At 33.4% G+C, this 10,557-nt stretch overlaps 2 long non-coding RNA genes and 1 pseudogene across 4 annotated transcripts; 1 reads left to right on the top strand and 2 right to left on the bottom strand.

Annotated features, from left to right (window-relative positions):
* The window catches only part of LOC116185037, a 5,739-nt pseudogene extending 4,274 nt beyond the window's left edge, over positions 1–1,465 (bottom strand).
* A 1,818-nt stretch (positions 1,466–3,283) lies between these two features.
* Positions 3,284–4,261, bottom strand: LOC116185040. Its single transcript, XR_004149756.1, has 2 exons — positions 3,906–4,261; positions 3,284–3,502 (listed from the first exon to the last, which is right to left on the bottom strand). It is a non-coding gene; the product is annotated as an uncharacterized LOC116185040 (long non-coding RNA).
* Positions 4,262–4,434: 173 nt separating this feature from the next.
* LOC102678153 lies at positions 4,435–7,924 on the top strand. Of its 3 annotated transcripts, XR_004149755.1 has the most exons (5): positions 4,435–4,638; positions 4,958–5,145; positions 5,570–5,857; positions 6,062–6,458; positions 7,015–7,924. It is a non-coding gene; the product is annotated as an uncharacterized LOC102678153 (long non-coding RNA). The 3 variants fall into 3 exon arrangements; XR_421117.2 differs by lacking the exon at positions 6,062–6,458 and having other exon boundaries at positions 5,570–5,864; XR_421116.2 differs by lacking the exon at positions 6,062–6,458 and having other exon boundaries at positions 7,015–7,920.
* The last annotated feature ends 2,633 nt before the right edge of the window (positions 7,925–10,557 follow it).

Here is a 10,557-nt window from a genome sequence, read left to right as displayed (position 1 = left end):
AAATTATGAAAAAAAAAAAAAAAAATCTTTCAATGAACTCATCATTCTATTGTGGAATACGCATACCCCGGCGTCAGAAGCTTGAATTTCCTATGGTGACTTTTTCCTCGTGGCGTACGAGAACGTAACATCTCACGTTTCGTGAATGGAAGGAACGGTACAAAAGAAAAAGGAGAAAGGGATGTATATGATATTCCACGATCGTTCGCGATGAACGAAACGACGCGCTCTCGACGCACTCCGGTCGATTCGTCATCGTCAACGACGACGGAGGAAGTGAACGGGTGGAGGGTTGGGGACAAGTTAAAGTATTAAGTAGCCGTCGCTGCGTCCGCTGTCAGTCTCCGCTCTAATTAATCGTAATTGACGGCCGCGCGAAGCCTCGCACATTGCTCGCAGCGTGCACCGTGTATTTCTCTCTCTTTCTCTCTTTTTTCTCTATCTTCTTCCCTCTATCTCCTTGTCTCTCCTTGTTGCGCATCGTGTCGTGCTGCATAATCGTTCCGAACCTCTTCTTCCGTTCCTCACTCAAATCTGTTCGCGAACCACAGTCCACAATGTCTATCTGATTTTTCCAGCATTTTTTATTATTACATGTATATACTTTTGTTTGAAAGTTTTGGAATACCAAGCTTCAAATTTAGTTTAAATTCAAATTTCTTTTGAATGTAGTTTAAACTTAATCGAAAGCTAATCTCAATTTAACTTATTCTAACTTTAGTTTAAACATAACCTATAAATCTAAATTTAATTCTTTATATTTATTTTTAATTTGTAAAAATCTTTTTAAGATTAATTCTAAATTTAAATTCTCATACTAAAACTTACTTATATTTTGTAATTCTCATATTATTATAATATTATCAGATTTTTTATATATTTTTTATTTGTGATTTATTTTTTATGTTCTCATCCTTGTTGAATATTAATATGCTAGATTAAATATTGATAAACTTCAAGAAAACTATATACTAATTAGAATTTTTCCCAGTGATGGAATCGAGCAATCTACTTTTAGAAGTAGGACAAGGAACTTATGATTAAACCAGAACATGAATACTAGAAACATTGCTTCCATTACCTCGACGTCAAACTAATTTCGATGGAGATGCCGTTAATTGCTCCAAATGCAAGCTATTATAACTGGACGTCTGTGTTCGAGATTCCAACGGGCGGATGGCTGAAGATAGACCAGAATTACATAACATTGTGCCCAATTTGCATGATTAGTTCACCCATTTTTCTTCCCCGTCCGGTCGGTTCACACATGGTCCACGCGCTAGATACTGGATTCTCACGGTACGTACGCCAATTGGAGTCAACTCATCTAAATACTCGCACTGCCCACCATTTGACGAAGCACGAGGAGGCCCATTATGTAACCAACGTGGTCAATTTTGCCCTGCATTCGACAATTGTTCCTTGTTCCTAGGGTATAAGCGATTCGGAACTGCTTACATTATATATATCCCTAAAATGATAAATATATATATAGTTTTTGGTAGATTATATCTATGCTGTACTAAATTAGTAATATTAGATATGGAATCTTTTTTTATATAAATTTAGAATAGTAAAATTATTATTAAAATAGTTTATTTTATCCAAAATTATTCTTATAAGAATGATTGAAGGTTTATATTTATTTTTGAAATCCAGATTTTATCTGAATGTTATATATTATGAATCTTTTCTATGATAGAAGCAAATACAATATAATAAATAATATAATATAGGTACTACATACCATATTTCTTTTAAAAATTCTTTAACCTATAAGCACCGCAATAAAACCGCGAAATCGCATTGTGTAATCATTGGTTGTGAGAAATGTGGTTTTCAGAAGCAATCGATGTTTGATAAATAATATACAAAATTTTTTAATGATCGAAAAGAAATTTGAATTGATGTTGAAGAAATTATTTAATTATACACAACACAGATTACAATTATACAAATACACAAATAAAATGATTGTAAGATCTTTAATTGAAATGCATCCATAATAAAAATGAGCTCATTCTGCACATATGTTACGTTAACCTAATTTAACCTCATTTAGAATCATATAAAACGAAAAGAAAATTTCGCAATATAGAAAATCGAGCAAATGAATTATCATAATGACATCCATATTTTATAATTTCGTGTATATATATACTAAGATTTATTAAATAATAAATTTATTAAATAGTACGCACAATGATTAATCGTTCATACGTGTTTTACGCAGGTTAGGAAGTAGCGATATATATCAAAAATCGAAAACCGAAAATCAAAGATCGATATATCGAATTCGCATGTTACGAATCGAAGCTTCAACGCAATGATATGGTTTTCGATTTCTGTATTGAAACATGATTCTCAGTGGGGTAGGTCAACGATGTGGTATGCGTATAATGTGTGTATGTATGTGTGAGCATATGAAAGGATATACACACGTTGATATCGAAAGCAGAGAATAAATGTGTAATTTGTCATAGGAAAACAACGTCCTTCAGTTGTTGCGTTGGTAATTCTGAATGGATCAGTGACTGAAAGAGATTCTAACAAGTTCACGCATATATTAGATTTGCAACATAAATGTCTATTTGGAAATGTTAATTCTACTTCTATCTATTTTATCTATATTCTATAAATAATATATTGATACATGTGTATTCATAGTGTTCTCATTTATTAGATCACTTTATCGCGAATAAAGATATTAGAACGATTAAAAAGTCAATTTTCCTAATTTCGATATTGAATCTCTCCAACCATAATCATATTACAAAGTTGTCCTTTCCACGATACCGCTTGCAACGGTGAAGCTGCGGCTGTCCGCTGCACCGCTTAATTCCTGTCTAGAATTACAAGCAGCCAACGATCAACTCCACAGTCGCTCACCTGACACTGTAACTCACATACTCTCCTATTTCTATGCAGACTAAATTTTATTCTGTTAAAATGTTCACATATTTAAAATGCTCATAATTCAATTTTTAAAACTATTTAATTTTTTAAAATTAAAATTAATAAAATAAACAAACATTTTTCAACATTTTTGCAAATTCTATATCACATCACTAACACCAATAAAATGAAAAATAGATTTTTCTTTTTCACTTAAATCATCTAACATTATTTTAAATATATGTTGCTTAATTTTAAAATTAATTCATTTTAATTAATTTTTTTAATTCTTTTTAAAAAGTTTTTTACTTTCTAATCTTTTCTTTACACTTTTAACAATATAAGGAATAATTTATGTATTATAAAAAAAGTGCTAAGTTTTTTCTAATATAATCCAACATAACCTCATCAAAAAAAGAAAGAAAGAAAAAAAGAAGAGAAAAGAGTTATCATAACGAAATTATGTTTGCGTAGTCACCTAATCCCATAAATTTCACCCCAGGAAACTGGCGCACGCGTATCAACCCCCATAGTGTATTCTTTCTTCGTGTTTCATTGGTCGACCGACTGGCCAATCGTCTGCACGAAATTCCATGGTGTCATTGTACTGAAAGGAGGAGATCTTCGACATATGTTGGTGGGCTCGAGGTAGTTGGGAATTTCTATGAAGCGTTGAATGAAATTAGGGTAGATGCGGCATATTGTATACAACGATACAGGGAATTAAGAGAATGGTCGTTTATATGTCTGACATTCAATTCTCAATGATTTGAATAAAATTAAAGTAATCCTTTATTTGAGACTCAACAATTCTAAGATAAGAATTCAAACATATATAAAACAACTTTGCAGCAATCAGTTGAATTAATCTAAAAATCTAATTTCATACAAAACAATTAATGTGAATATCGTAACATTCTCATCTCTAAAAGTTTAAATTTTAATTCTAATTTATCCTATTTAAATTATAATCAATTCTACAATAAAATTTAATACTCAAAACCACTTACATTTATACGATGAGTTGTAATTTTCCTCTATTAGATCAAACTGTTGAAACTGTTTATAGATCTGTTGATATATCGTATCAGCCAAACATAGATCGGTCCCATGGGTGCTTGACGGGGGCACATTACCTCTGTCACGTGTCGATCCATGGAGAAATTCGATTCATAAATGTCAAACACGTGCTATAGATTTCACTAGACGGCCATTGTATCGGTCTCTCTGTGGTGTCGGTGACAATTTCTGACTACGTCGATAATAGCGAGCCGAATGATAGAATAGATATTTCTATGACTATGAAAGATGGCGCACAACAGCAGACGTGTACTATATAGAAGTTCGAAAACGCTTCCAGCTTAACGTTCTATCTTCGATACGATCGGTAGTTACTTAGCACTTCTCTGACGCTCGTTCGATCGTTATCGTCGCTTGCGAACCGGCCCTGCCCCCCTCGTTGGCCCGTTAAATTTATTGCGGGCCCCTGCGGAAAAGAGGCTGACGGCCCATCTGCATTCCCCTTTCTTCCTCTTTCCCCCCTATCCTCCAGCACTTCTTTTCTTTCATCTCTAGTTGAAATGTGTTATACGTACGATAATTCCGGGGGAGATGGACGACGAAAACGTTTCGAATTTAAATATTTTGCGAATATGTTAGTAACTTATATAGTAATTACCGACAATCTTTTTTAACATATGTAATTTATTATAACGCAATATATATCTTTGGAAGCAATGAAAAGTAAGTGAGAATTTTAGGTTATGGTTTGTGTCTCATTTATTGTTGCAAAAATTTCTCTGCAATATCAATATCTGTATGTCAATATCTATTAAGAATTCTACTTTGATGTGAAATGAAGTACAATATAGAAATAGTAATCTAAATAGAAATACAATGTTTTTTTTAATTATATAATCCACGAAGAAATAGTGAGGATCAATCAAAAAATTTATTATATTCATTATTTTTATATCAAAATTATATCTCATAACATGTGATTTTGTTTCTCTCAAAAATTTTTAATTTTACGAACTAATTCTATATCAATACAATATTTCAGGTATAACAATAATTTTCGGTGAATCTAGAATCTAGAGATTCGGGAACGACCGTTCTAAGAATTTTAAAGTTTTTGAATTTTTCATTTTTGAAGACGAGAGATTATTGCTGGACGTCGACCGTCTGGACCATTTACATTTTTACATATTAACCAAGGTTGATCATGGTTCAGGATAAAATGTTTGTGAGGTTAGGCTAAAATTGAGTAAAAAAATATTATTAAAAAACGTGATAAATATTTAAGCCAAAAAATATGAAAGACAATCGAAGAAAAATTAACTATTAATTACAATAATATAATATTATAATCATTCAATATTTGAAAATAAGACAAAATTGGAAAATTTTTATAAAAAAGGTTAGAACTTAATATAACTTAATATAATATACTTACTTGTTTTTTACCATAAAGTATCTATCTAAATATAGAAAAACTATTTTAATAAAAGTAACAATAAATAAAATTAATTATTAATATCTTTAAAATGATTTTTTGACAATAATATAAAAATTTTTTAATCCTAAATTTTTTTTACATTTATTAAATACAGAAAGTTTAATATTTACTATACATAAATCTTCACATTTTAATTTCTTTTTTAATTATTCTAAGATATATGATTGGCGAAACGATCGAAAGAAAAGCAGAGACCTGTCGAGGTCCAATTATTCGCGAGATTCGGTTACGAGAAGTAACGTCACGCGTCAAGTCAGGATGGGAGAGCAGCACGAGGGGACCTAGGAGCGTCGACACCATGGAGGAGAGGGAGGATGTAAGGTGACACCTCTGGGACAGGTCTGGCTTCCCGTCAAGAGCCCGTCCGAGATAATCATATTCATAATTCGCGAGTTCGCGGAACGTGCACCCGCGTCGTGCAAGAAAAGGACATTGTGGCGAAAGGTGACAGGTTATTTTTATTTTAACCCTAGAAAAATTTACCTTATAATGTGTATCCTTTCTCTTTTTCTCTCTTTCACTTTCTGGTATTAAAATAATCGATGATAATCAATGATCGTTATTATCAATCATTTTCTTTATTGAGAAAATTGTACTTACTTGTAATTATGCTTTCTCTTTTTCAGACATAGATTCTTCTTGTTTCAGGATTTGAAAAAAATTATATAAATGAATAATTGTTTCATTGGATGAAATGAAAAATTGAAAACGAATGAGAATAAAACAAATCCATATCACAAGACAAATAATTAAACATATATACAAATAATCAATTTCTAAAAATTAAGAACAAAACAAAAGTTAATCTATTTTCTAAAATAAGAGCAAAGATATAAATAGAGAGAGATTAGAAAGAGACACGCGTGACTGTGATCCTCCGTACACGCAGTTATGGGCACGCTTAAAGGTCCCGACTGCGTGTGGGTCCGCGGATACGAGGACGTGTGGATGTCCAGGCGGGGCCCTGGCCCTGCTTGTAACCCGACACCAAAAGCTTTGGCTCCCCTCTCTGCGCCAACATCCAGCGCACAGAGTGAGACACAGAGTACGTCAGGCCCCCTTCGGTCCATTCGTTCATTCGTTCGTTCACTGCGATCCTCACGACCCAAAACTAAATCATAACCGTATTATGCGGACCGACAATAGGACCGCTCGCTATACACCGAGAAGCCGCCTCTAATCCGCCACTCCGTCGACATCTTGCTCCCGATGCTCCCATCTTTCCCTTTCTCCCTTTTATTTTTTCTTCTTTTTTTTTCTGTCTCTATCCCTTTTCATCATTCTGTACCACTTCCCTTCCTGGTGTTCCTTTCTTTTCTTTCCATCTTTTTTTTTTCTTTCTCTTGTTCTTCTTTATGGAAGAGTAGCATTGTCTTATCATCCGGCTTCCACAATTCTTTCAACGTTTCAATATTGCTTCTTAAGAAGAATATTTTTATGCATTTTGATAATGATTATTGACGTATAATTTCCAAATTATATTTTCACTCTTTTCTCTTTTTAATCTTTTTTTCACAGTTAACACTCAATTCTTTTTTAAATCTTTTCATAACTGAATCTTTCTAAAATTCCTTCTCTAATCTGTGTGTTTTCTTTTGCAGCAAGACCCCCGAGAACGAAAAGGACTGGTTGATAGTCGGAATTAAGCGATCTGACAAATTGTCGGGCAAAGGGTAAAGACGATCGGCTCGAAACGCGAATCAAGATAACCAACACACGCGCACGCCAATCCCACCTTTGGAACTACACGACATCAGGGTTCACCACTTCAAACTTGCCCACCTACGATTTTCCAGAAAGATTCCCGTTGAATCTTGGATATTCTATGAAGTCGCGGTTGGTTACAAAAAAAGGGGGTGGTCGCGATTTATCTCGACCTCGAGGTCCGCTCGAGCTCTGCATCGCGGTTAAAACGTCGGGGACGGAATTTAAATTTCACAAATTAGTCCGTCCATTACACCCTCGGTGTAATCAGGTCGGATGATCTCGAACACTCGCCCCACCAAGTTAGAGGTTTCGCTCTTCCACCTCCTTTGCCTCATTCCTCAGCATCCTCTCTGCCTCCGAGAGAAGCCTCGTCCACACGAGGTGAACGCAGTTCCTGGAAAGCGTGGGTGCCTCTTCCAGGCAAACAGGATCAGGATCTGGGCCCTCACAAATCATAACGCGGATGCACCAGAGATCCCGCATGGAGATCCCTTACTGCTCTTCTTCTTTCTTCTCGCGCGTATTCTCTTATTCCGAATATTTGCGCTCCCGAAAAGAAGTTTCGAATGATGATCAATTGCCAAAAGATATGGTTTTCTATCGATTTTCGATAAAACTTTGCTCGAGTTTCTTGTTTCAGGAAATATCTTTTGTAGGTTTTAATGGAAATTTATGTTCAATTAAAAGTTGATTAGAAGTTGATTTTATCGATTTTCGATAAAACTTTGCTTGAGTTTGCTGTTCTAGGAAATATCTTTTATAGGTTTTACTGGAAATTTGTATTTGTATATAATTAGAAGTTGATTAATTATTTAGTTAGTGCACAGTTAGTTTCCAATTAATATCCATATTTTTTCACATTTAAAAATATGAAATTAACTTATTCCATGGAATTCAATCCAATTCAAAATTTATATTGTATTTTAAATACTATTTTAAATAAAAGAATTGTTCATTTAATAATACATTAATAAAATCTTACATTACTCATTTATTTTTATTATTAAAGAAGCATAATTTATCATAGGTACAATTTTATTTTTCATTTTTTTTTTATAATTTTCTAAATTTTCTATATTCATTAATTTTTTTCTATATTTCAAAATATCCAGATTTATTTAAAAAATTCTATCAATTCAAGAATTATTTTTATACACTCATAGAATCATCAATATCCAATACTTGATCTTTGTCAGGATTTACGCACTAGCCGTTATCGAGCATTCGTTGATGAAACAAGAAGAAGTATCATACATAAGGGGTGGGAGGAGTACGTATACGTGTATGTATAGGTGGAGGAAGGTTGTTCGTGATCGTTTCTAATGGGCAAGGATTTTCTTACACACAAAAGCCAGTGAAGAGAGTGACTGATCGTCGCAAGCACCGCGAATAAATTACGTGGCAGCCTATGCGGCTGCATAAATTAATTTCAGCCGGTCTGCCCATAAATATTCCCCCCTTCGAAATCGTTCTCCCACCTCGAAAAGCGGTGCGTTCGTCTAAGCAACACCGTGCCGGGACGACTCTCGTCGTGTCTCGTAATTTACACCGATGCCCTGGTTAAATGCCGATCTAACGCGTTCGCCGCCTCCTGATCCGGATAACGTCTGTGGAATATCAATGGGATCTGATCGACGCGTTTTCGATTGCCACCTAAGATGATCCTACCGTGATTTATTTATCGAGATTTAAGATTAGAGATTTAAGGAACGTTCCCTGTTCTTGCTGTTTCATGTTATTTTAAATTGTAAATTTAATTTACCAGAGTATACGTATCTAAATGTTCGATGAGGGAAAGATTTGATTTGCTTTTTGCTGTAAATTATTATATAGAAAAATTATAAATTAATAGATACATGTAATTATTTTATAAGTGACCAAGTTTTGGATTAAAAAAATTAAGGATATTTATGTTCTGTATTATCATAGTCTGATAAGAATACAAATTAAAATGAAATGACAGATTAAAATTTTTTCAAACGACAATCATCTAGGATAAACCTATCTATCAATTTTTACTTTAATTCTTTTTCTTTTGCTTTATAAATATAGTATAGACTCTTTTCAAATTCTGCACACTTAAATATTCCGATTTATAACTTAAAAGGGATAACGTTGCAAATTCATGATATTTTCATCGATTTGAACAAACATTAGAGGCGAACTCCTGTCAATGTGTAATTTCGAGGAGCACCACGAACAGGCATCGTTAATTTCCGCATAACGATTCGCAGGGTGGCGCAACGTTCACAAGCTATTGTTAGCGGCCAGATGTAACGTATAGGGGCCGGTGGTGCATTGCGATTCACCTTCGTTCGTGCTTGAATGCGCCATCATTATCGGCGCGTAATGACTGCATTGTAACGCCGTCAAACTTATTATCCGCTTCCACCACCGGCGTCCGCCATTTACACGTGTATAAAGATCCTTTTCCGTGATCCCTCTTCCGAAATATCTTCACAATTTTCTGCAGACAAATAATAATAATAAGGCGTTTAAAGCACCTGCCTATTGTCTTTTGTATTTTTCAGTTTCAACAATGAATTTTGTTCATGAGAAAAAAAATGAAAGAATTTTTAATGCATTTGTAAATTTTAATTTGTATACTTTTTTCTGAAAATTGTTAACTGTGATTTTTAATTATATTGTAAAATTTCACATATGATAAATAAATAAGATCTTTTGTCTGCATTTAGCATAGAAAGAGTGACGATTTCCTTATTTTCAATTATATCAATTTCTTTATTTTTTTTTCTTCGGAGAATTTTGATGGAGTAATTTTTAAAAGATGTTGAAAAAAAGCGTAGTACTCGGGACAAGTGTATTTGATCGTTGAAAAGGTGAATCGGATCCTGGTGTCGTTTCCCTTTCTCTGTTGACGTGTCGAGCTAACAAGTAGCCATTGTGAACTCCCGTGTCAAGATGCTACTTGACGTTGTACTCCTGAACGGACCCTCTTCACAGACAGTTTTGCTTTTTATAAAGCTCACGAACCTTTACCTCTTCATAAGCCAGTGATACTCACAAGGTATAAAATATTTTTCACCTCTTTATCTTTTATTTCATTTTGAACGATTAGAAATACAACAATTTTGACATTCTATTGATATTTATATCACTGATGATAAAATAATTAATTTTATAAACTATAGTAATACTTCTTTAACTTGTCAAGATTTTTGTTTATTGATTAGCCATCGCCATTCCTATTTTTTAAAACAAAAAAAAAAATGTTTTTAATAATTAAATATTTACTAGCGCACAATAAAAAATAATAAAATACTCAAGATTTCTTTAAAATATACTTTCTTCAATAAATAATCATGTTATAATTAATCATCATCCAACATTATTATCAATACAATTATAAATATCAATGTCAAAATACCATCAATAAATACTTTTCACACTTTTCACTTCTGCCCCAATTCCCAATC

Source organism: Apis dorsata, unplaced genomic scaffold (assembly GCF_000469605.1).
Source record: "Apis dorsata unplaced genomic scaffold, Apis dorsata 1.3 scaffold_87, whole genome shotgun sequence".
Taxonomy (NCBI): Eukaryota; Metazoa; Arthropoda; class Insecta; order Hymenoptera; family Apidae; genus Apis; species Apis dorsata.
Note: the sequence above shows the minus strand (reverse complement) of the source record. Positions and strands in the feature narration are given on the sequence as shown.